The sequence below is a fragment of the Myodes glareolus genome, chromosome 17, assembly GCF_982192425.1.
Source record: "Myodes glareolus chromosome 17, mMyoGla1.1, whole genome shotgun sequence".
Taxonomy (NCBI): domain Eukaryota; kingdom Metazoa; phylum Chordata; class Mammalia; order Rodentia; family Cricetidae; genus Myodes; species Myodes glareolus.
The window spans coordinates 11,923,830-11,950,107 of NC_142042.1; the positions used below are offsets into that span (position 1 = coordinate 11,923,830).

A 26,278-nucleotide genomic window follows, 5' to 3' on the forward strand; every position below is an offset into this window, starting at 1 on the left:
TAGTCTTTGTGCTCAAGGGGCTCAGTTTAAATTTTGCCTTGAACAAGACTGATGTATTATCCAAGTATGCACACATGAAATCCCGGCATTCAAGAGGCTCGAGCAGGGCAGGAGGATCATGAATTTGAGGCTAACCTGGGTTGTGAAAGAGAGGCCTCATCTCCCAAAAGAAAAAAAAATGTGATATGTGTGTATCTATTACATATATATATGAATCCTGATTCCCAGTATCTCAGAATATAATTATAGGGGTGATTAATGTAAAAACTAGGTTGTATGGATGGCTTTCTGGTAAGCTAGAACAGTGACATCCCAAAGGATAATCAGACGAAGGTAGCATGGCCAGAAGGCAGCACCGAGAGCCATGGAGAGGCATTTCTACAGAAGTCAATTCTGCCAGATCTAGATCTTGGGCTTCAAGACTCCAGAACTGCAAGAAGTATAAGCCAACAACCTGCGGTGCTGTTAGGACAGGCTAGCAAATTAAAGCCCCTGCAGAACTGCACATGGCCACACTCAGAGCTTTGTGCCGACCTCCCAGACGTTCAGCACTTGGCCACAATCGAACTGATGCTTTCAAAAGTTGGGGAGAGAAGTTCATTATACTCATGAAACTCAAGGTGCCTTCTCGTCTGTTTCTAGCCTTGTTGGAATACAGAAGAGCTATGGCAACCCTGAGACTTAAAGAAAACGTGGCCCACTCCAGTCACCCCTGAATCCCCGATAGATTTTCTCAGAGTGTTAAGCTAACCTCTTTGAGTAGTTCAAATTGAACATGAAAATGCACAGTAGGTTCATTCCATCAAACGTGGGGCTGGCTCACCCACTAACGGTGATGTTGGCGGTAACTCACTGGATCACCCTCTCCTGTCTTCTTTGGGAGAAGGGGTAGAGCTCAGTGGGTGATGACCATTTGGTATTCATTTTCTGTTGCTGTTCTAAAACATCTTCCTAAGTCAAGTGACTTAACGAGTAGGTGTACCTTGTAGCTGTGGATGCCCAATACCCACAGCTAAAGCTGGCGTAGAAGCAAGGTTGCCTTTCTTCTGGAGCCTCAGGGGGTTCTGTTTCCTGATCTTTCTCCACTCCTTCCTATAGGTCACCTACTTCCCTTGACTTAAAAGACCATTTCTCTAAAAACCAGCACCACTGGGCCATGTCCTCACTATGTTAACTGGGCCCATCTATTTCCGTCTTCACTTGAGAAGTCTCATATCATAGGGCTGGTGGGACAGCTCAGGGATTTCCTTCCTGTGCACAGGGCCCAAGGTTTGATCTCTAGCACCAAGAGAAACACTGTTGTGACCACTGAGCACCCCCCCCCCCCCCGTGAGCCCAGGCTCATACCACTCTGAGACCAGCCAATGAGCATCCGTAAGTCCACCCAACACTTTAATTCTCTTTAAAGGGACAAGTCTAAAAGATCAGAGTCCATTTTTTAAAGTTTTTTTTTTTTTAATTTTACTTTGAATTGTGCCAAAGTATCCTGTGGAGGATACAGAAGGGCATTGGGTCCCATTTGGTTCCATGGAACTGGACTTACAGATGGCTGGAGGGCTTGGAGTCAAGTTTGGTTCCTTCACAAGAGCAGCAAGTGCTCTTAACTGACAAGTCATCTCACCAGGCCCCTGAATATTCCAAAGGAAAAATATGAATAAATATGGAACTTTCACTACAGGACATAATTATCTAAGTCTTCTAAAGGAGGAGAGAGAGACAGTGGCAATAAAGAGAACTTCAGAAGAAGCACCCTCAAGATAAGGGCTCAGCTCTGTGAATCAGATGGCCCATAAACTGCCAGACGGAACAAAATGCAACATTTCTACAACAAAGTCCTAATTACATTCCCCTCAAAGGAGTGATTTCTTATTAACCTGAGACACCAGAAGGTAGAGAGCCAACATCCTGGAAGGCACTTTTTTTTTTTTAACCTAAAATCCTGTACCTAGGCAACTACTGTTTGGTTAGCAGGTGTGGAGAGACTGGTTCCCAGGTGGCTAGCCCTCTGTGGTCCAGACAGACCTGACTGGATGATGAGAAATGACCCAAGAACAGGAGAAAGGTAAACGAAGGGCCTTCCTCCCACCCTTCCCCTCGTTTCTGCACCATCCTCTGGATATTAGCCATTGTCCAACTTGTGGCCACTGTCATGGCTCCCCACTTTACTGCGTGGCCCAAGTCCTCAGTTCTGCAACCCCTGCTGCCACCTTTCCCCTAGGGCTATCAGAATGTCCTCCTGGGGCTCAGCTCCGTGTCTCCTATGTCTGTGCTTTCTGCAGGCTTTCTCAACTCGGTAGGTAACTTGGACTCACTTTTTGTCCTGTAGAGTACAACTGGCGGTGTAAACTGTCCCTTCCATTCATAAATCTGATCAGTTAAATAGCTGGAGTAACTTCTATCTTCCTGACTGAACCCTGACTGTTGTCCTGTGGTCGCCATTCCTATTTACACTGTACTTGATGACCAGACATCGTTGTGAAGGAAAAAGTTATGGTTTTAAAAAGGTGACTGTTCCAGGTGAAAGAGTTTTCTGTGAACAGACCTTTATTAGAGACCTGCAGCTGTATTTCAGGAAAAGGAGCCTCTGAGAGGTATAAATGGAAAACACAAAGAGATGAAAGCCCAGCTATGTTTATATGTTCATTGGGAGTGGAACATGAGATGGACGCAGTCTGCTTCTCAAGCCTAGGAGAATGCGTGTCGGGCAGATCTGTGAAATTATTATATAACTTTATATTATATAAACAAGCCTTTCTGCTTTCCTTCTGCTGTGTCTTCCAAAGCACATGTCAATGACAGAGCATGGTTTAACCCTTTTTAAGTTCATAAATCGCAGTGAAAACAAAATAAACATCTCCCCAGACCAGAGCTGAAGGGCACACTTACCCATAGAAACCATTCTGGCTAGACGGAGGCCCTGACAGCAAACAGAAGGAAAAGATAAGAGATAACAGGAATGGCAGCTGGTGCAGACAGTGAAGATAACCTGCCGCTGACATCCCTCAACTAGAAACTAATCCGCAGAAACAGGAAAGGTCTTCCAATGGGTTGTGGAAGTGTTTCTCTGAAATGCAGGAAGAGCTGAATCTGTGTTTTGGAAGAGCAGTCTATTTTCCTCAGGGCAGACTCTCAGACCTCCCAACACCAACTCATATCTTGAGGAAGATTTTTAATTTTGACAATTAAAATTCTGGGCATAACAGTCAATCCACCGAAGCTAGGAATGTGGCTCAGCTGGTAGAGGGCTTCCTGGCGCTCAGGAGGCCTAATGAGGCCCAACAGTGACTAAAACCTGGTCCACAGCTTTATTCCCTGCACTCCAGGATCAGGAGAGAAGGATCAGATGTCCAAGGTTATCCGCAGCTACATAATAAGTTCATGGCCAGCCCAGAATGCATGAGACCATGTGTCCCGTACAAACAAAAAAGCAGTCCAAGACGAGGAGAAAAGAGGCTGTAGTTTCTGATGTCTCTTCGTTATTAACGCCCAATTATACAATGGCTGCAAAGGCACAGGACAAAAGTGTAGGAGCCAAGCGTATTACGGCACTGCATCTACAGGCACAAGACAGGCTCCTTTAAGGAAGCAATGAAAACTCCATCGGGCCCTTCCTGCAGCTCTGAGTGGGCGTGAATGAAAAGAACTGACGGCCGAAGCAGTGATGGAAGTCCGGGTCAACATGAACCTGAGAAAAGAAAACAGCCATTCGAGCAGCTGTGGTCACTAATTATAGAGCCACTGGGTGCCAAGCCTTAGCAAACAGACCAATACAACTAAAAAAAACCACAAAACCTGGAAGGTAACAAAGGGAGGAAATGAGAAATGACGGAAGTCATCCAATTTCTTCACCGGCTGCAGGAGGCCGGCGGCTGACCGTCTAAATTTGAAATGACTCTAACCCCACAAGGTTTCGTTATGATTCTGTAAATCTTTTGTAGGGAAGGAACTTTTTTTCAGTTTTGATTTCCACTTCAGCTTTTGACTTGTGTTAAACTCCGTTACAGTGCTAGCAAGAAGTAAAGACACTTCCCTGATGACCTGAGTTCGAGCCCCAAGACCCACACAGTGGAAGGAGAGAACCAACTCCTGCAAGTTAACTTCTTACCTCCATGTGTGACACCGCACGCACACATACACACACACACAAAACGCATAAATAAAGTAGCTTTAAAACTCAGTTACAATTTTTATTTCAGTTTCTTCTGGCAAACTGTCCTGTATTGTATTGGTATTTATAGTGTAGTAGAAGTAGAAGGAAGTTGAATTTTTCTGATATACTTTCGAATATGTACAGTTTTGTGGAATTGCTGTTCTCTAGCCCAGTGTGTTCAAGGAGAAGGCTACGTACACTAAGGTTACTGATGATCTGAAACCTGAGGCTATTTCTTCGTTTCTTCTTCAGACTTGGCTTGTTTGCATTTCTTATAATTTTTGCTATGAAGGGGAGGACTCAAGCTCCATTTGCCTGAAAATTTCAAGATGTCATTGTTTTCTGCTGTATAGTACTCCATTATGTAAGTGTACCACATTTTCCTCATCTATTCTACAGTTGAGGGGCATTTAGGTTGTTTCCAGGTTCTGGCTATGATAAACAATGCTACTATGAACATAGCTGAGCACAGGTCCTTGTGAGACGATTGAGCATCCTTTGGGTATATACCCACAAGTGGTATTTCTGGGTCTTGTAAACATCATATTGAGTGATTGAGTGAGGTAACCCAGACCCAGAAATTATCACATGTACTCACTCACAAGTGGTATTTAAACATAAAGCAAAGAAAATCAGCCTACAAATCACAATCCCAGAGAACCTAGACAACAATGAGGACCCTAAGAGAGACATACATGGGTCTAATCTACATGGGAAGTAGAAAAAGACAAGATCTCCTGAGTAAATTGTGAGCATGGGAATCATGGGAGAGGGTTAAAGAGGAGGGGATAGGAAGGGAGGGGAGGAGAGAAAAAAATGTATAGCTCAATAAAATCAATTGGGAGGGGACTCAAGTCTCATTTCGGTATTTAGGGAGTTGGTGGTAGTCCAGACCTCTCACTGGCCAGTGACAGACCAACCAACCTGTGCAAAGCAGCATTAGAGAAAGGGAAGCAGCCGACGTGTGACCTCAAGTCCACTTGCTGTCCAAACGAGCTCTAGATCAGTCACGGCACGCCACCAGAACTGTCGCCACCAGACCTGTGCCCCTGCCTGCCTCTGCCCTCTCCTTAGACCTGACTGATTGGCAGCAGACACTCTGTGGGGGAGAGGATTAAAGCGGGAGCTGCATCCTAGACTTGTATTTCAAAACAGGGAGGAGTCCCGGCTTCGCACCGGAACAAGTCCCAACAGGGATTCAGTTGTCTTTCAGCATCCAAGCCTCCTGTGACTGGGAAGAGAAAGGACGAATGACAACGTGAAAGAGCTGTGTGGATGGAAACAGGAAAATACTCAGCGCTTACTAGCACTTGTGCATCCTTAGAAATGACCCCGGTGACCGGCACAGTGAGGCCTGCCTTTAATCCCTTTAATCCCAACTGTGATTTCCAAGCCAGCCTTGACTATATATTCCATCCAAGGGTAGCTTAGGCTACAAGGCAGATCCTATCTCAAAATAATAATTTTCTACCACAATAAATAGGTTCTGGGGAAAGATTATGGTTTTACCTAATTTCAAAAGGATCAAAGGAAAGCTCACTCCTCCTAAGTCCTTCTTTGGGGCTTTGTGGTTTTTCTTCCTTCCCTCTTTTACTTTTTTTCTGGGAAATCATACTCTGAGGTGACTGGACTTAGGGAGCCACTGGCCTGTAGCTCCTCAGCATGAGGCCCTAGTATGCTTCACACCTCTCCATTCATTTCCACTCTGTCGGGCATCGTGTTAGGGTAGACCCTGGTCTGGGCATCACTCTTTTGCATGAGATACCCCAGTTTTCCCCAGCCTAGCCTCCAACATCCCCTTTTTTGTCCACACTAAGCTTCTCTCCCATGGAGTGATTCTCAGTCATGATAACTCTGAACGCCTGGGTGTAGCATCATCTGTTGTGATGGTGGCAGCTGGTATTTAGTTACAAATAATTCAGACTCCAAAGATCCTGGTGGGTATGTTTGATTTAACGTTACTGCCGACCCGAGTGGTGCCTTTGGCAGCAGTCTCCCATTGCCTGCCTTCTAATGCATTGTTGTGAATGGGCAAAGAGTGAGACCTCTGACCTCAGATACCCAGGGTGTGCATCCCAACGTGTGAGCCGTGCCAGCCGTCAGCACTGCTGAGTTGATTGCCTAAGGCAGCTCCTGCGTTGTCCTGTATGACTCCTCACTGGCGTCCTCTCGTTAGACAGAAGGTGGTCCTGGCAGGTAGGGGCTGATTCGGGGCCTCTGTATCAGCCTGCCAATGCCTTCCTCTAGTGTGTTAATTGATTGCCCAGTTATTGGGCTGAGAATACTCTGGAAATATTAGCCCAATGAGTTATCATGAATCGATGAGCTGAAAGAAGCTATTGATTATGACACATAAACACAAACATTATAATTTCACAGCCATTTTCTCCATCCGAAGCAACATAAATAAAATGAGCATAGACGTGAAAATCGTCCCTACCCAGAATCGAGGTCTTGGCCCTACTTTCTGCTGGTTCTATCAAGTTGAGTAAGTAGACAAGATTGTTGATTCATATTTCGGTATGTTTCTTTTCAAAGCAGCTAAAGTATCAAATGTTCACGGTTCAAGGTTGGATCTTTCACCTAGATGTCCCTCAATATTAGAATGGATAAAGAAAATGTGGTACCTTTATACAATGGAGTGCTTGCTCAGTGGGGAAAAAAAATGTCATCTTGAAATTTGTAGACAAATGTATGGAACTATAAAAAAAATCCTTGAGTGAGGTAACCCAGACCCAGAAAGACAAACACTGTATTACTTACTCATAAGTAAGTAATAGGCATAAAGCAAAGGCTAACCAGCCTACAGTCCACAACCCCAGAGAAGCTGGATAACAAGAAGGACCCTAAGAGAGGCATACACGAATCCCCCAAGAAGGGGAAATAGACAAAATCTCCTGAGGAAATTGGGGGTTTGGGGGTAGGGGAGGGGAGAAAGGGAGAAAGGAGGCGAACACAAGGAATGAGATGGTCAAGTTGTGGGAAGGACAGAGAGGGAAAACAAGGAAAGAGATACCTTGATAGAGGGAGCCATTATGGGGTTAGCGAGAAGCCTAGCTAGGAAAATTCCCAGAAATCCACAGGATGACCCCAGCTGAGACCCTAAGCCATAGTGAAGAGGGTACCTAAACTAGCCTTCCCATGTAATCAGATTGATGACTGTCTTAATTGTCATCATAGAACCTTCATCCTGCAACTGATGAAAGCAGAGGCAGAGATCCACAGTTAAGCACTGGACCAAGTTCCTGGATTCCAGTCAAAGAGCGGGAGGAGAAACAATATGAGCAAAGGAGTCAAGACCATGATGTGGAAACCTACAGAGACAGCAGACCCGAGCTAGTGGGAACTCACTGACTCCATACTGACAGCGGAGAAAACCAGCATAGGACCAAACTAGGCCCTCTGAATGTAGGTGACAGTTGTGTGGCTTGGGCAGTCTTTGGGGCCACTGGCACTGGGATCAGGATTTATCCCTAGTGCATGAACTAGCTTTTTTGGAGCCCCAGTCCCTATGGAGGGATACCTTGCTCAGCCTAGATACAGGTGGGAGGTCCTGCCTCAAATGATTTGTCAGACTTTGTTGACTCCCCCTGAGGAGTGGATGGGGGTGTGGGGTGGGGAGAAGGTGGGGGAAGAGGAAACTGGGATTGGTATGTAAAATAAAGATTGTTTTAAATATTAAAAATAAATAAAAAACAGTATAAAAACAGTTGGATATTTCATTCTTCCCTTCTTCCAGAAGGATGCATAGACAATACTTCCCTTCCTCCAGAAGGATACATAGACGATACTCTATGAAAATGAGAGGAATGCTCAGATGTTTTTAAAATATAATATTGGAAAACTGGATTCAGGTACACTGGGTTGTTTGGGTTTCAGTTGTGTTTTGTTGTTTTGTTTTGTTTACCTGTCATCTGGTGCCCTCTGGTCGGGGCAGCAGTGAGTCAGCTCAGCTCTCCTCGCTGGTCCACTGGCTTTGTGGACTCTGCTTCCTGAGAAGACAAGCATCCCTTTGTGTTGCCCCTCCTAGCTTTAGAAAGATGACTGCTCTGCTCTCCGTCCAAAAGAGCAATGCTTTGTGATTTGTGTTCCATGTCTAGATCCGGGACAATACTGCAGAAGCCAGCAACTTTGACAGAGTGCTGGCACTTCCTAGCACCGTGTGATTAAAAGCCTGACCTTGAGTGCCTTTTACCTGCGCCCTCTGAACAAGCTTGGAGACACCTGTGGGACACCAAGGGAATAAGCAAATTTCAAGTTTGTTCCTGTTAACTCCCCACTGTCCTTGGAAAAAAATCTCCCTAGCCAGGACTGGTGCTTCCCTTGGGTCACGGGAGAAAAAAAAAATCACATTCCTTTAGAAAGGAGATGAGGTGGCATTTCCTGGCAGCCAATTCTGAATCCCACATTTGAAGTCATTCAAAGATCTCTGCAGCTGGCGGAAGGCAGCGACTGATTGGAAGGAGGGATGAGAAACACATCAAAGAATGCCACCTCCTTGGGGGTAATTTTGATCGTAAATAGGACAGATGCCATCTGCCTGGATGGCTCCTTGTTCATCCATTTGCTCATTCAGAGATATTACTCTGTGTGTGTGTGTGTGTGTGTTCTATGCTGAGAAGTTGTGACACAAAATTGATATAAAACAAAACTGAGAACAAATAAAATCATATGAGACAGAGGTGTGAAAAAAAAAACAAATGAAAGTTACATCAGGAAAGCTCAGAGCTGCACAGGGGCAAAGCCAGAGGACACTTTACAGAATGCAGGCACCTTCTGCTTTACTGTAAGGATGCAGAGGGTTCCCATTTCAATGGGGAAGGGCAGTCTAGTTAGAGAGAGCAGTCAGCACCATCGCTAAGGTTAATGTGCTGCCAGAGTAGTGAGCAATGAAGAAGCGGTAAGAACTGAGATGGGAGGGACATTTAGAATCCTATCATGAGAGGCAGCCAGCAGATGATATAATACAGTTGTGAGCTTCATTCTATAGATGGCGGGAAATCACTGGAGGGTGTTAAATAGAAAAGACGCGTATGGGCTTCCGAGATGGCTCAGTCGGTGAAGGACGATGCTTCCAGGCCTGATAAGCAGAGTTCAGTCCCAGGGATGCTCGTGGTAGAGGGAAGGAAACAATTCACAGAAGTTGTCCTCACTTCTGCCATAGCACAACAGCATAAACACTGTGGGTTCAAGATGGAGGAGGGTTAACTGTCTATGTGTCATTTTCATTGGTTAATAAAGAAACTGCCTTGGCTTTTGATAGGACAGCAGCTTAGATAGGTGGAGTAGACAGAACAGAATGCTGGGAGGAAGAAGGCAGTGAGGCAGTCGCCATGACTCTCCTCTCCAAGACAGCCGCAGGTTAGAATCCTCCTGGTAAGCCACCACCTCGTGGTGCTACACAGATTACTAGAAATGGGTTAGATCAATATGTAAGAGTTAGCCAATGAGAGGCTACAGATAATGGGCCAGGCAGTGTTTAAAAGAATACAGTTTCTGTGTAATTATTTCAGGGATAAAGCTAGCTGGGAGGCGGGCGGCGGGAAGCGGCCTGCCGTTCATTTTACAGTTTTAGACATCTGGCCTCCAGAATCACAAGAAAAGAAATCCTAGGGTTTTGTTTGTTTGTTTGTTTGTTTGGTTGGTTGGTTGGTTGATTGGTTGGTTGGTTGGTTGATTTGGGGGGTTTGTATGTGTGTGTGTGTTGTTGTTGCTGCTGTTTATAGCATCTTGTAGGAGGAGCAGATTGAAATCAGGAAGCAACATGGATCCTAAGAGTTGCAGTAAGAATGTTATAATAATCTAGAAAGAAGATAATTCAGACTGGAAGCAAGAACGCAGGAGGGAACGGTTGCAGGGCTTCCAGGGAAGGAATGATCACTCCAATCAGCTTGGGCAGCAGATTTGGGTTGATGGAGCTATTCAACATGCAGCTGGGGTTGTTCTCGGTTTATCACAGACATCTGGTTGGACAGTCAGCCTTGCAGGTTGCCAGGCATAGTACAGGTTGATACTTGAATCATTGATTATGATGAAATCATTTCCAGGGGAAAATGAGAGGAGAGGTTCTGAATGGATTTCCCAAGGCCAGACGTAGGAGTAGAGGCTGGTGGATTAACATGCATAGAGCTTTGATATATTCAAGCCCACTGTTAAAATTTTAAAGTTGGAGGATGTAGTAAATAATTAAAAGTTGAAGTCCTTGTTTTTCTGAAAGAGAAATATCTGGGAAAACTGGGTTCCCATTCTAACATGACAGCATTTAGTGAGGCTTAATCAACTGCTGCCCCTTTAAAAGGGACATCCAGCCCTACACTTCTATCCTCCCTCCTGCCTTACTCTCTTGGCCTACATCTGTCCCCAAACAGCCTAAATGAACAGAGGGCATGAAGGAAACAACAGTGAAAAGGCCCGCAGTGATAGAATTGGCTCCCAAGGTTGCCCACATGCAATTCCTGGAACCTGGGATTTAGCTTATGATAAACAGCAGGGAGAAAGTAAGCAGACATAAAGTTAAAATTGTTCATCAGTTATCATTAAAATAGAGTGTCTAGGATTCCCCAAGTGAACTCAATATAGTTGCTATGGGTGACCAGATAGTCTTCGGGATCCATTTGCCTCTCCTTCCCAGCACTGGGAACACAAGCGTGTGTCGCCACATCCAACTGCGCTATGTGAGTTCTGCAAATTGGTCTCAGGCCCTCAGGTGGGCACAGCAAGCCCTTTACCAACTGAGCCACCACCACCCACCTGATGCCATCAGTAGACCGTAATTTTTTATGTCCGATTATGAAAGCAAATTGTAGCGATATCAATGATCAAACCAAGGGCACATCAGTGGAGAGCAGGAGTCCCCAACGGTCACACCAAACTACTGCACAAGATTCTGATGTGAACAAAATGACCTGGTGACATCTAAGTTAAATGCACACCTCATACCTGTTACCTCAACCCTTGCTTTTCAGGCTCCGGGGAGCTGTTTTACAGGAGAAAACCCATTTGGTTTTTCCATTAAACAATACATTCTATTAAAACTATTTATCTACATGATTTTTTTGCCTCCACGTGGATACTAAACTCTCTGTGGGATGGAGATGCTTGCTAACTATTTTCTGGCTAGATGGATTAAATGAACATTGCCGCTGGAGAACTGTAATGTTTCCTAACGCTGGCAGGATGAGCAGATTAATTTAAGCCTCTGTAAATTAAATAATGAGTTCTTTATGCACATTCATCTGTCATGAATCTGGAGCCCTACTTGAATGTCTGGATCTTCTGTGGCTTCTCAGATCATCAGAACCAGCAAGGAATAATACTCAGAGGCATTCTTGAATCAGTGTGATGCTACCTCCTTCCAGAGTTCCTCTCCTAAAACTCCTGAAAAGTGATCCACTACCCTAGGTCCAGTGAAAGCCATCTCTCTCCTGCAAATACTAGCTATCCTCTGAGCCTGACCTCTGATACTAACTGAGCACTAATCAAGGGAAAAGGCTGAGCCAGCAACCATGATTCTCCAAGTCATAATGTTATATCTTCTGGGCCCTGTACATAATGTATGATGGAGGAATGGTGTGTTTGGGCACTTGAGGCAAATCGCTGAGACCAAGGAGAAAGGATATAGTCCCACCAGAGTAAGGAAAAAAAACTCCAAGATATGCTAACACGTGTCTGGGATCCTAAGCTGAACTTTCAGATACACACGAGAACCTGGGACTAAGATCTGGAAGACTGAAAAGGGTCCTGCTGCCTAAAGGGAAGGGTCAGTGACTTCCCCGGAAGAAGTGAGAAGAGTGACTAACAGAGCATGCCACATGCTCCCCTGTCAGCTGGAACAGGGCCCAAAGAGCTGCAACAGAAGCCAGGCTGTGACAGGTTGATGAAATGCCTTACAAAATCTCAGACAAGATGGAAAAGTAGGTCAAGAAGCTAGGAACAACCAAGATAATAAAGGTAGATTTTTTTTATTTGCTTGTTTCTATTTTAAGGATTAAAAAGAATTGAGTAATTACCTTATCCAAGAAACCCAAAACAGAAAAGAGCACAATAGTAGTAACGGAACAAAGACAGGGATGAGGTGAGGCCACACGGGATTAATCAATAAATATTACCAAGTGCTTACCCTGTGCCAGACACTCTTCTTCGCTCTGGCAATACACCACAAAGGCGTAGTCCTGATATATAAAGCCTGGGTGTCATTATAAATTTTATCCTCCTTAGTTGTGAATAACAGAAAAGCCAACCAGAAGAGAAAAGAAGAACTGGTCAACCCATGCATCTGAAACCCTCCAGGCATGACTGCCTCCCACAGAAACAGTCAAGATTCTGTTTCTGTCTGCCTTTCCCTCCCCTTCTCTCCTTTCTGCCTTCCTCTCTTCTTTTCCTTCTCCCTCTCAGTCTCTGTTTTTCTACTTTGTTTTCTCTCCGTTGACTTTGTAACCAGGCAGCTTTGTTCATGGACTTGCAAGGCTACCAGAAAAGATGCTGAAGAGAAATAAAGAGTGGGTCTCTTTGACCGAAGGTTTAAGTGATACCACATAGCCACATCCCGAGTCGCCACACACGGTGGACAGGGAAACCGCTGGTGTCATAAAAATGCTTGCATGATGAAGACAATGTGGACGACTCCTCTGGCAGGCGTTCCATAGCCCTGTCCCTGTGGCTGTCTCCATGTCTTCTGTAGCTCATAAAGAGCTGTCCTTGGGTTTCCTACTGAATGGGGGCATGTTATGTTTGACAACCCATTTAGTGCTTTCATTACATTGATAAATGGGTTTCTTGACCTCATTGTTACAAAGAAGGATGAGGACATTTAAGATGCTGATATTATGCCCAGAGTGACCCCAAGATGAAGGGCTGGCGTGTCAAGGCTTTGCCCTAAGACTCTATTTTATGTCGTGGAACCCTTAGTACACTTGTAGGATGAATATCATTACTCCCATTAATACCTAAAGATTCCTGGAGGTCCTCAAATATACCACCAAGGTCTTTGGGAATGTTTTTCTGCCTTAAAGTCCCTATACTCACACTTCAGACACTTAGGCCTGGATACCACTTGGGAAAATGCCTGCATTCAACTCTGGGCCAGAGAAAGAAACTTTGAAAACAGAATCTGCGCTCACTGTGCATCACAAACCACAGAGTCCTTCTGGCTCATTTCTGCATCACGTCTTTCCAAAGCATGCTGAAGACCTAAGAAGGAGATACTCAAGCAGTCCAGTGCAGGTCAAGGATTATAGAGGAGGAAAAATATCATTCAAGTTTAAAGGGCAGATGAAGGATCTATGGTGATAAGCAAAATATTCATCAGTATGGTTATGGGCCAAGGCCAGTTCAGGCACCCTCTCCTCTGTCCAGAGAACAATCTGGGGATCTCTCCTTGGACCTGGGATCCCATTTATAATCAAGTCTCTAGTAAACCCTAAACTGACTCCCTTAGTTGAGATATATTCTTCCCTGATCCCATATCTATCCTTCCTCCCTCCCCCGCTCCCAGTACCCCGAGCTTTCCCCATTCCTCCCCTGCTCCTTCTCTCTAACCCTCTCCCCTTCCAACAACCCTCCTACCCCCCCCCCCCCACCATGCTCCCGAGGTTACCTGGAACTCTTGTCTATTTCCAATCTCCAGGAGGAAAACTACCTGAATTTTCTTCAGGTTCACCCTCCTATCCAGCTTCTCCATAGATCCTTCATCTGGCAATGGATGGAGATGGAGACGGAGACCCACATTGGAACACTGGACTTAACTCCCTAGGTCCAAACAAGAAGCAGAAGGAAAGAGAACGTGAGCAAGGAAGGCAAAATCAGAGGGAACCTTCATCCGACGATGGATACAGACGGAGACCCACATTGGAGCACCGGACGGAGTCCCCCAAGGTCCAAATGAGGAGCAGAAGGAGGAAGAACATGAAAAAGGAAATCAGGATCGCGAGGGGTGCGATCACCCACTGATACAAGGGGACTGATCTAATGAGAGTTCATCAAGACCAGTTGACTGGGACTGAGCGAGCACGTGATCCAGCCAGATTCTCTGAATGAGGCCGGATTCTCTGAATGTGGCTGGCCCGGAGTCTTTCTGAAAAGCCATTGACAATGACACTGGGACTTGTTTCCTCTGCATATACTGAATTTCTGGGATCCAGTCTGTTTGGATGCTCACCTTCCTGGACCTGGAGGGAGGGGGGAGGAGCTTGAACTACCCACAGGGCAGGAGACCCTGACTGCTCTTGGGGATGGAGAGGGAGGAGGGGAGGGAGTGGGGGGAGTGGGAGGGGGTTGGGAGGAGGGGGCGGAAATGGAGACATTTGTATTTTAATAAACTTTGAGAAAAAAAAAAAGTTTAAAGGGCAAGACCCAGGCCTCAGAGTCTCATTATGGCACTAGAGAGGCTCAGACTCAATTCCATTGTGAGTGTCACACACTCTCTTCCTTGCCCTTACAACTGAGAACTTGTAAAAATGGGGTCTCAAAAGTGCTGCGAAAAATAATTTTCTAAAAAAACCAAAAAACAAAAAACTTGGTTATTCCTGTCGTAAGATCTTCCAGGGTGATGTTATTTCTTCTATTTTGTAGGGAAGAAGCTGAGTTTCCAGCAACCACTAGGCATGACAATAGAGTTGGAGAGGCAGAAAACACTCAGACTCTGTCAGGGAGGATGCTTTCACTGATCCATTCGAAGGCTATTTCCAGGAAGAAATGGAGGACATTGGTGCAGGGGTCACAGCTCTCTGGAGGTTGCTGAGGGCTTCCCGTCAGCATCTGCTCTCTTTCCCGTCTGCTGAGGACCAGTCATCCGATGTCTCACAAAGAATATTTTTGGTAAATGTTGTGTAGTAAGGCAAAGTGTTCAGCATCTCTCCCTGGATAAAAATATTGTCTCCAGTCCCTACCACCAGGGGAGACCCTCCCTTAAATGAAGCCGAATATGTCATTTGCTTCCTGAATAAGTACATGTCAGGCCTGTGTGTTTGGCTTTGGTATTAAAGGGCTGGAGATGGGACTTGGAAAAGCATCAGTTGCATTGTGGTGACGGGCACAAGGCACATACCCATTAGTAGGTCGTTCTCGGTGCTTTCATTCTTCTGGGCCACATTTCTGTCTCGAGGGGGGAGTGGAGACTTGAGAAAGAGCCACTTGGACAGTAGGAGTGAGTGGACCTTCCCTGTTTCCCCACTATAGTATTTAATGTTAAATTTCTCGCAATTAACATCTGGGAAAGAATGTAAAAGTTGAATTTTTTTAAATCTTCAAATTAAAAAAAATGAATTTCTGAGCCAACTCAGCCACAAAAGGTCCAATTAAGAAACAGGCAAGAACATAGGTTATGGTGCCAAGTTTTAAAATCCCCTATTCAAAGAGACCAGCACAAAGTAAATTATAGCCTCAGAAGTCAGTAACTTACTAGCAATTTAAAATCCTATGTAAAGTAATATGTATGTAGAACATTTATATTTGACTACACAAAAGTCAACAAATAGTCAAAATGTTATGTTTCCTGAAAAATAGCAAAGGACCGTAGAACAATCAATATTGACCATGCACTGTCTCAATTAGCATGTCCTGTTTTCTAAGCAAAGGGCTTCCTCCTGTAAAGAAGTACCCTACTGGCCTCTCTGGTCAGATGGCCCTCCACTTACCATCCATCCTCTGTCTCATCCGGTACCTCATAATCAAAAGTATCACAGATTTCTTCAGCCAGAGCTAAGGACTCCCTACAATGTTGGATGGTTCTCACAGGGGCAGTAGGGCTCCCAGGGGCATTTTGTTGGGTGGATTACAGACTTTGCAGAGCAGGCCAGTTACAAAGACTGGTTTTGAAACAAGCAGACAGATCACAGAATAGAAGACAAAACAAATAGGCAACATGGAATATGGAGTCAATTATCAGAATAGTGTTCTACACAGGAAGAACTAACAAATCCACAAGTTGACAGAGAAGATTGGAGCCAAACTGAAAGAAGCAGAGTGAATTCTAGACTCCTGAGGCCACTTCCATTTGGACCTCAGAGCATAGAGTGCCAGCTAAATAGACCTGCCATCCATGGGTGTAGGGAGTGTCTTCTCCAGGGCTAGCTATGTCCCTGCAGAGAGGAAAAATAACAAACCTTCCACAGATTCTACCCTGAAATGCATTCCAATAATTTCAGTTCTCTGAAAAATCTTTCAGAAAATATCTCATTCACTAGTGACATCAAAAGAATTTTAAGCAGTCAAAGTCAATATAAAATGTGGACAAGTTTAGCAAATAGAAAATTGTTCCTAAGATTGCTAAATCCACACTTGGTGATGACGAGGAAGTGCTGGTCACTGAGAGCCTGGAAGAATGAGTCTCTTGATTATGGCAGATGGATAAGTTTCAAAGCAAAGGCTGAATTTTCCCACCTACTTCCTTCTGGCCCTTGACTGGTTTACCATGGTTGAATTAGTAATTGAATCTGTGCGGATTGTTTGCTGTAATTGTATATTGAAATGAGGGTTAATTTCTAGCTAATCATCTTCACATTTTTTGTTATTTTTTATATCTGTATATATCTAAGTTTTTTTTATATCTAAGACTGCAAGACAAGTTGTGTAATCTGCTACAAATGGCATAGCTGGAGAGATGGGGCTACCGAGGCCTTTGGAAGCTCAGAAAGCTATGAGTGAGTCCAGACACTGGGCCCTGAGATAGTTACACCATTATATTTTGGTTTTGCTTTGATCTGATTGAAAACAGCATTCCTCCATAGTCTCTGTTTCAATTCCTGCTTCCAGGTTTCTGACTTGAGTTATTTTCCTGACTTCCCTCAATGATAGGTTGTGACTTTGGAGTTGTAAGCCAAAGTAAATTCTTTGGAAGCAAACTGAACAATGAAACTGTGTGTTTTTGCGTTAGCACTACCAAGTACACCAATAGGCATCTAAGAACCTACTGACTACAGTCAGATGAGAAGTTTCATAAGCTTCTTTTTTTCATTAATTTACATTCCATCTAGTTAAAAAAAATTAGAGCAATAAAAAGAACTATGTGTTAATGTTAAAATTAGTTGAGAAAAAACTTAGTTGCTGAGTTTGAATTAAATTAATTTTAACTAAGTCCAAATATTTTGATCCCCCAAACAAGAACTAGTAATTATGTTAAGGTTCATGCTTTAAATAGCAAAGAGCTTTCTATCCCGCACCTTGAAGAATGCTCAAGAGTCCCATGCTCAGAGTCTCCCTACCTGGGTAACCATGGCACCTGCTTCACTAACCTGGGTAACTATGGTAAAGGAGGTTAGAATGCAGCCTACTTTCCCCTCCTAAGTTATATGCAACTGGATAATCAAAGTGACCTTAATCCTCAAGGTCATTTATTAATAGTGTTTCAAGTAAGGCTTTTGGGAGATGATTGGGCCACGAAGACATCTGTTCTCAAATTTAATAGATTAGTGAATTCATGGGTCATTGCTTTTGGGTTAGCAAGGTTGCTCAGTGGTTAAAAGGAATTCCTTCCAAGTTTGGTGACCTACTTTAGATCCCCAGGACTCACATGGTTGGAGAGAAGCAACTTCCTCAGGTTGTCTTTTGACCCTACATACTCAAGCATATACAATGCATGCACTGGTGCGTAAGTGCTAAACTGATTTTAGAAAATATTCATTTATTGTGGGTTCACTTGGAATACCTGTAGAAGCCAGGAAGTCGAAAGGAACCTTTAGAGGAAGAGAAAGCTCTTAAGGGAAGGGGGACAGTAGGACCAAAGTGGTATGAAGGGAGAATGGAAAATAATATGGTGGGAAGGTTTAAGTAGGGGAAGGACTAAGAAATGAGGGGGGGGAATGTGGAAAAGGAAGGAATAACAACACAAAAGACTCTTGAAAAAAATCTATAAGGAACCTATTCTTTCATAAACTTCCTGGCATGTATTTTTTAAGAGTTTGAATGGAGTTACCTTACATTTGGGGGGAGCTGGGGCTGTGCTCCTCCTGAAAGCCATAGATTACCAAACAAAAATCCCAGTGCCATATGTAGGTTATCTCTGCCTAATCTGACCAGAAGGGTCCCAAAGATTGCCAAAACAATACAAGACTTTGTGATTGCTCTTGGTTACCCAGAAGAATGTGACAGTAAGACCCTATTGCCCAGGAGAGCATGATAGTAGGAACCTATTGCCCAAGTAAACAAGACATTAAGACCCTATTGCCCAGGAGAGCATGATAGTAGGAACCTATTGCCCAAGTAAACAAGACATTAAGACCCTATTGCCAAGGAGAACATGATAGTAAGAACCTATTATCCAGGAGAACAGGACAGGAAGAATATATTGCCTAGGAGAACAGGACAGGAAGACTCTATTGCTAAAGATTCCATGTGCTTTTGTCACAGGACACAGAAAAATCAAACTGGCATTGACCTGGAAGCTCCCACCCCATGATCTAGCTTTCGGGGAGTCAGAAAATGCCATGCAGGGTGCTGGGGGAGAAAGTCATCAACATCATCAACAGTCTTACCGAGCTCTGTACCAAAGAAAGATGAAATATAGCAGGAATCATAATTGTTCTTCATAATACAACTTGGAGTCAGTTATCAGGGGTTGAAAGCTGAAAGATCAGAGAAGCAGAGCAGCCGGCCACTAGAGTTCTTACCTCTACCAATGTTCAGACCAAAGGAGCAATCCTGTCACTATAAACCTCAGACTGCATCCTCAGCCTGCTTCAGACTGACTGTATTGAGCTCCTGTCTCCTCCCACCTTACGTTGCTCTCTCTGTCCAGCCATATCACTCCTGTCTACACCCTAGTGTCTACACCCTAGTGCTGGGATTAAAGGTGTGGGACCCCAAGTGCTGGGATCACCATTGTGTGAGCTGTTTCTTTTTTAGAATGGATTAATTTTTTATAGCCCAGGGTGGCCTTGAACTAACAGAGATCTGTCTGCCTCTGTACCCTGAGTGCTGGGATTAAAGGTGTGTGCCACCACTGCCTGGCCTCTATGGCTAGCTATTGTGACTAGCTCTGTGTTCTGATCCTCAGGCAAGCTTTATTTGTTAGATCATAAACAATATCACCATGTAAAACATGGCTGGCCTAGCAAGACGTGCCATTGATGCAATTGTGGCACGAATATGTTGGGAGTAACCAACTATTTTCTGAGTGGATTTAAGGCCTGTTCATCAAGATAGAACTCATGCCTGATACTATAAACCACAGCCAAGAACCCATGGCTGGGACTGTCATGGGTCCTGAGGAAGAATCTATTATTATTACTTTGATACATGACATAGTGTGTCAGACTTCCTTCAGGATGCTACTTCTATACCCATAGGTTAGTGCAGCTCTCAGCCTGCAGAGAGAGAGGCATGGACGGTGGTTAATCCAGAGATTAAGTGACTGGAACACTCAGCCCTAAATGGAATTTATCTATGTCATCATACAGAAAGAGGAGAGAGGAAGGGAGAGAAAAAGAGAGGGAAGAGAGAAAGAGAGGGACGGAGGGAGAGAGAGAGAGAGAGAGAGAGAGAGAGAGAGAGAGAGAGAGAGAGAGAGAAATACTCAGGGACCATCATAGAATAGGGAGCAGAAAATTTTTAAGCTACAGAAGTTGGTGACAACTACTGAAAACAAAGCGATCTTTTGGCTGTTCACCTGTGTGTGATCTCACAGCCGCTGTCACTGAGCTGTTAACTCAAGCTAGTTAACATCCCAGCATGGCTGGGGCTTTGGGGGGGGGACTCATCAAGTCCCAGCCCTAGCTAAGGAGCTATTGGCAGTTTGGTGGCTGCTGGGTGCTAGGGTTATTTTTCTTCAGGTCTATGGCCCCTGGTGGGCTTCCTTTGACCCCAGCAGATGACCCTACACCATGTACGCACGGGAAACAACTATTTGACTCATTAATTAAAAAAATTTTAATGTAAGAGAAGAAAAGCTGGGAGGATAAAGTAGGGTGATACACCACGGAAGAGTTGGAAGCCAAGCATGGATGTTAGTATGATCAAAATACATTACAGATGTATAGACACATACATACATGTGTGTACATAGAAATATAAATATATAAGAATAAAAAATAAATTGAGCTTTCTCTGCCATGTGCACTGTCTCAGTACTTTGCAGAGAATCCTCACCAACAAAAAGTCCCCCAGCAGAGCCCAGCCCTAGTGGATGCATCTATAAAACGCATCTAGGGCTCGGGGAACACTGAGGATGAGGGGATGCCAAGATTGTATCAGTTGTGTCGATTGGTCTGTTTGAAAGGCTCCTAGCAGTGAAATCAGGACCTGTCCCTGGTGCTTATTTGGCTTTTGTGAAGCTGTTCCCCGTAGTGAATCACCGAGCCCAGTCTTTATGCATGGGGGGGGGGGAGCTCCGTCCTACCTCAACTTGATGAGCCAGGCTTTGTTCAAGCCCATGGAGGCCTGCCACTTCCTAAATGGAGGTGGAGGAGGAGTGGATGGAGAGGGGGTAGATGGGAATTGGGGGAGGGGTTGGGAGGAGAGGAAGGAGGGGAAACTGTAGTCAGTATGTAAAATTAAAAAAAAAAAATAAGATAAACTTTTTAAAAGCCAGCGGATCAGGGACTCTGCTGTGAGAGTGTCTCCTGGCAACATCAGAAGCTATACTCAAAAAGTCTCACCAACAGGACCACACAATCCTGAACAAAGAGGACACCAACAGACAAGCCAAAGTGGACCAGAAAAACCCATGAGGTCTCAACCCTACAAAGAAGTACGGGCAACTGGGCAAAGCTGGGAGAGGAAAGGCAGTCCTCCCCAGGGAAAGAGCATGCCAACCGGCTGTCCGGTGCCAAGTGGCAGCCTTGGAAACATATATACGAGTAACAGCATATGGGCTCAACTGGTTATATTTATTAATATATATGTATGGACAAATGCACGCATTAACAATTAATGAAAAGGAGGCTATACTTTGAAGAAAGGTATGTGGGAGAGTTAGGAGGGAGTGAGGGAAAAAGAGAAATATTTTAAGTAAATTACAACCTCCGAAATAAAATGAAAAAGATTTTAAAAGCATCTCCAACCAACATATAAGCAGACAGATAGGTAAGTTCAGGAAGAATCTACTGGTGTTGGCTCACTGCAGGGGGACACCAACATAAGAAGTTCCATCAAAGGCAGCCTTTTACCTTTTGCCCTCTCAGACTCGAGAACCATTACCTGAGTAAACTTTTGTTCTTTACAAGGCACACAGCTTGTGGTGTTCAATTATAGTAACGGCTAAATAAAAAGCAGACTAAGACAGGTGGTGTGTGTGTTCCTGCCTCAGGGAAGATGGAGAAAGGTGCACTGGTTGAACAAGTAAGATTTATGGAGACATCACAAGATCCTGAGGACACGGGGAGGAGGAGAAGAGGACGGCTGGCTGGCAAGACCATATGGAATGGGAGGTGAAGCTGGCTGTGAACAGAACCGTGGATGGGGCAAGCAGCTTGCTGTGCTGGGAGCTGTATGTGGGCACTAAATCACCCAGCACCTGACGCTGATGGGCCTGCCACTCACTTCCTTTCTTCTCGAGATTTGAGCAGCTCTGTTGCTTGGAAACTCACATAAAACATGAAGGAGCAGCCCTGCAAACCGCCCTGTTCTAACTACTATGCCCTGCTTTTATTGCCTTTATGGCCTTTCAAGGTGAAAGTCTATATTTATCCACATCCTTTTGCGTCCTCTGAAAAAATTTCAGACAACCTCAGAGAGGCTGTGAAGCTCCCCTTTCCTCCGCAGGGCCCTGTGCTCTCACCTGACCCAGTAGAAGCAGCTCTTTGGAGCTGGAGTCTTTGGGACAATGCACAGCCTGGGAGCTGGAGATGATGGTGGTCGTGTCTGCCGCTCCTTTTGCCTCTTACACTCCACTGTGCACCCTCAGACAGGAGAACCCTTTAGCATCGAGTTCCACATAAATAACCAGTTTTCCCGGCAAATATACTGCCTTTGTGAGAACCTTCCCCGAGACAAAGGCACGCTGGTCGCTGACAGCTTTCATCCACCCACTTCTTTCTCTCCTTACTTAGGGGGAAAAAGCCGCTGTGGGAAAACCCACTTTGCAGGAATCCTACGCCTGAAGGGCCGTCTGATAACTGCAGAGTGTTTTCCTTTGACAGGAAAATGAACAATTTGATAGTCTTTAGGAAAATAAAACAGGAGAAACAGGAGCATTCTAAGGATGGGGGCATATTTAAATATTGCCATTGTGTGTGTGCGTGTGTGTGTGTTGAGAAGAGGGCATTTGCCTCTTCCGAGTATTACAGGGAAGGATTCGTGACTATGCTCCTGTCTCCTGTGTCTGCTCTCCGTTTCTCACACAGGTACAGGCTGATAAGCCGCAGATCCCCCCAGAGGAGTGTCTCTGCTGTAAATCACACAGGTGACTGCTCCCAAGGACACAATGTTTCAGATAAGACGTGGAGAAGGGAACTGCAATGTTCTCTGCTTTCGTCAGTTCCTTCGTCAGCTCCATCGAAACTGGGAAAAGGGGGAAGTTTGCCCATCTCCATTGCTTTGTCTACGTAAAACAGTAAGAACACTACATGCCCAAGAGGATGGTTTGAATGGGAACGGAAGTAAACCCTGCATGGTATGAAGGGGAGAGTGGTCCACAGAGGGGTGGAGAGATGGGATAGAAAGAGAAGTGGAATGGTCTGAGCCCTATGAAGAGAGGTGAGCTGGAAATGCAAGAGTGGAAGGAACAGCCAGATGTGAGAAGCCTCTGAAGCTACCTGATAATATGGTGAAGTCCCGGCCCCTCTCTCCACGCCATACTTGCACATCATACTGGCTTGTCCTGCGGGTGGACCACACATTGGGTAGGGCCTCTTCTTCCTGTCCATTCTGTCAGGAAGAGGGCAGGGCCTCTGGGTGTCTTCAAGTGTTTTTCCAGCCCAAATCTTTGGCCAAAGTTAGACACAGCATGGTAAAACTGTAAGGCCATGACTGGGGCCATTGTCACACAGCAGCAGAGGTCTGTGTTGATATCCATGGCCCATGCCACCACCAAAGGCCATGTGGGTGTCCCTGGTCTGGACTGCCACCTGGGACCATGTTTATACCCAAGGGCTTTACAGAGTTGGCCCTACCCGTCAGTGGCTGCAGCACTCAGGAGAAAAGACCCTGGAAAGCACAATAGAGCAGGCCTTTGTAGTGTGGGTACAAGATGAACAGCCCCAAGAGTGTGTGAGAGAGAAAGACCTGGCCCCATCCCTTGCTGGCTGCGACATTGGGTGAGCTAGCCAGGGCACTACTGGGGAGCTATTCCTGGTGATGGGGATGCAGGAGAGCAAGCCGGCTGACCAACTTAGCTACAACTCAGGCTCAGATCCAGAGCTAGAAGATGGCCTACCCCAACATCCACTCCATCTGTGAATTGCTGGAGCACGTGAAGGGGCTGGTCCTGCAGATCCAAAGCTACAAGATCTCCATAACACAAGGCGGCAATAAGATATCCAAGAGGAGTCCCACTGGAGATCCAGTGTTGCTAGTATAGCAGAAGCCAGAGGACTCAACCAGACCACTGACTCAGAGCAATGAATTTGCAAGTAAAGATGTATGGACTGCAGGGTGCACTGTATGACTCACGGACACCTACAGCTTCCACAGTGAGATTTTTTATTTTGGATTTTTATTTTATTTTATTTTATTTTATTTTATTTTGCAGGGGGGTCGAAAAGGCAGAGGGTGGATATGAAGGGGTGGGGAGACGAGTGTGATTGGGGTGCATCATGTGAAACCCACAAAGAATCAAGAAGAAGCTCAAAAAAAACACGCATATCTATCAACATAAAAAACAAGTAAAATGTGTATACAAATCAAATGCTGATAAGTCTTAAGAAATTCCTTTGAAAGCAGTTCTTTGGTAGATGTACAGTTTTGCCACTCACTAACTCAGAGCCAAATTTATATTCTAATGAAGAGATGGGTATGTTTGTTTACTTCTATGCAAAACTCGACTCCTTACTGAATATTTGACACTACAAGACAGGAAGCATTAATTGCTATTTTGATTTTATAATTGTCAATGCTGAGGATTCTCATTTCACATAAACAGAGCAATATGACAAACGTAGGTTTAGGACCATTTCAGAAATTGTTGGAAAGTCTGTCTTAATCCAAAGTCAAATCTTATTTAATAGCTATTTATGCAACTCAACTCAGCAATTGAAACAACTTTAGAAACCATTCAACTCAATACAATCCAAAGACAGAGTAATTTGATACAAGCTAAAGAATGACAGTAGAAAAATGTTAAAAGATTGTTGTTTTCCTTAGTTAAATCATTGGTTTCCTAGGAGCAGAGAACTGGGCACGCACAAAAGTCACTGCAGCTCACAGCATACTGCAGTCTTGATCTGAGCTGAGTTGTCCCAGGCAGTGTGTTCATTACTGTGGAGTGGCCTGACACATATGGAGCTAAGCATGCACAAGAGTGTCAAAACCATGGCCGTAGTGAAGCTACAGTAGATAACACAGCTGCACACTACTAGAAACATCTCTGGCTCGTGGCATGTTTCTTTTGAACATTACATGTTCATAAACCTTTCCGTTTTCCTAAACTTTTCAAGACCCTCACATTTATTTACATGATCTCCCCTGGGGTTATGTCTCATAATGTAAGAAACCTATGGTCAGCAAGAGGTACAGAATTAACAGTAGTTACAGGGATGGCGGCATTGCCAAAACAAACAGGCAAAAAAAAAAAAAAAAAAAAAAAAGCTAAAATGATGCGAGTTCTTCTGTATGAGAGTACACAGGTCCTTTGGAAAGGCACCTCAGTGTCCCTCTTAAACCTAGTCTAAATGTCATTGGTAATCACTGTGCCAGAAAGTTCTAGAAATACAGCCAGCCAGAATTAGACACCTTAACGTGTTCACTCACATGCCAATTCTGCACTTCTTTCTGAATTTATCCAGCCTTCTCTATCCCTCCCAAGCCAGCACCCTGGGGCCTCCCCCACTCCCCCCAAACCATCCCATCCACTGAATTGTCCTGACACTATTGACCTGAACTGAGACCTACTTTCCGCCTGATGCATGATTCCAGTGTTCTTCGTCATTCTTTCCCATGACTAAGCCTCCCAATACCTCCCTGCCTATAAAGAGATTAGGTCTAGATTCCTTGGGCTGTCATCTGCTCTAGTCCTCCCTTCTCAAGTCAGCCTTATCCTTCGCCCTACTGGACAGCAGCAAGCAACTGCTTGTAAGACGTGACCAGTGATTACTGTTTCTAGTGCTCACCTCTTTGCGTGGTCCCTCCATACAGACTTAGGCTTTGTGACCAATACAACAGCAGAAATGAGAGCATGCCATTTTTGAGGTTAGGTTTAAGACGACTTGTTTCTTTGAACGGATCACTCTCTCAGTCTCTCTCTCTCCTCCTTCCTTTCTTCCTGCCTCTCTCCCTGCTCAGGGAATTCAGGTAGATGCTGAATTTATGTATGTAGTTAATGTATAGAGAGGTCCATATTAATGAGAAATGAGAAATAGATATCTCAGCCCACAGTAGCATAAGTGAACAGAGCCCCAACCCAGAACTTAATTGTGACATCACAAAGTCCATATTGTTCAGTCACCTGGTTAAGGTTCTGGGCTCCATGACTCTCGGATGGTGTGATATCTCAAATACACATTATTAGGACTGTTTAATCAGAAATAACTAATGACACCATGCATCACGAATGCAAGTGTCATCCTATCCTGTGTCCTTTCCCTACCATATTCACAGAACATTCCTATCAGTCACTGGTACCCCGTGCAAGACTTAGTTAAATTCACACTGCGTGTCTTCTCCACATTCCTCTAGAGTATCTCTGCGTGTGTGTAACACCTGACACTTACCTCCACTGTCACATTTGTCACGGTGCCCTGTGAGGCAGGCTGAGTCAAGGGCCTGTAATAGATGAGCATCTAAAGCCCCACACCTGCAAACAACCCTTTATATGGCAAAAAGGACTGTTGTGATGTGATTAAGTTAAGGATCCTGAGAAGAGGAGATTGTTCTGCGTGATCTGGGTGAGTTCAATGTCATTGCAAAGATCCTCAGAAACAGGCAAAGGAAGAAAAGGCTGCAGAAGCAGTGTTGAATGTAGAGGAAGCGTCTCTAAGCTGGGAATGTAGGTGGTCATCAGAAATTAAAACAAGAAAATGGACAGTCCTGCAGAGTCGGCAG

General features: G+C 44.7%; 1 long non-coding RNA gene across 1 annotated transcript; it reads right to left on the reverse strand.

The window, feature by feature from the left end:
* Nucleotides 1-1,432: 1,432 nt before the first annotated feature.
* On the reverse strand, nt 1,433-25,751 carry LOC148119318 (uncharacterized). Its single transcript, XR_015735285.1, has 3 exons — nt 25,348-25,751; nt 13,746-13,897; nt 1,433-3,685 (listed from the first exon to the last, which is right to left on the reverse strand). It is a non-coding gene; the product is annotated as an uncharacterized LOC148119318 (long non-coding RNA).
* Nucleotides 25,752-26,278: the final 527 nt, after the last annotated feature.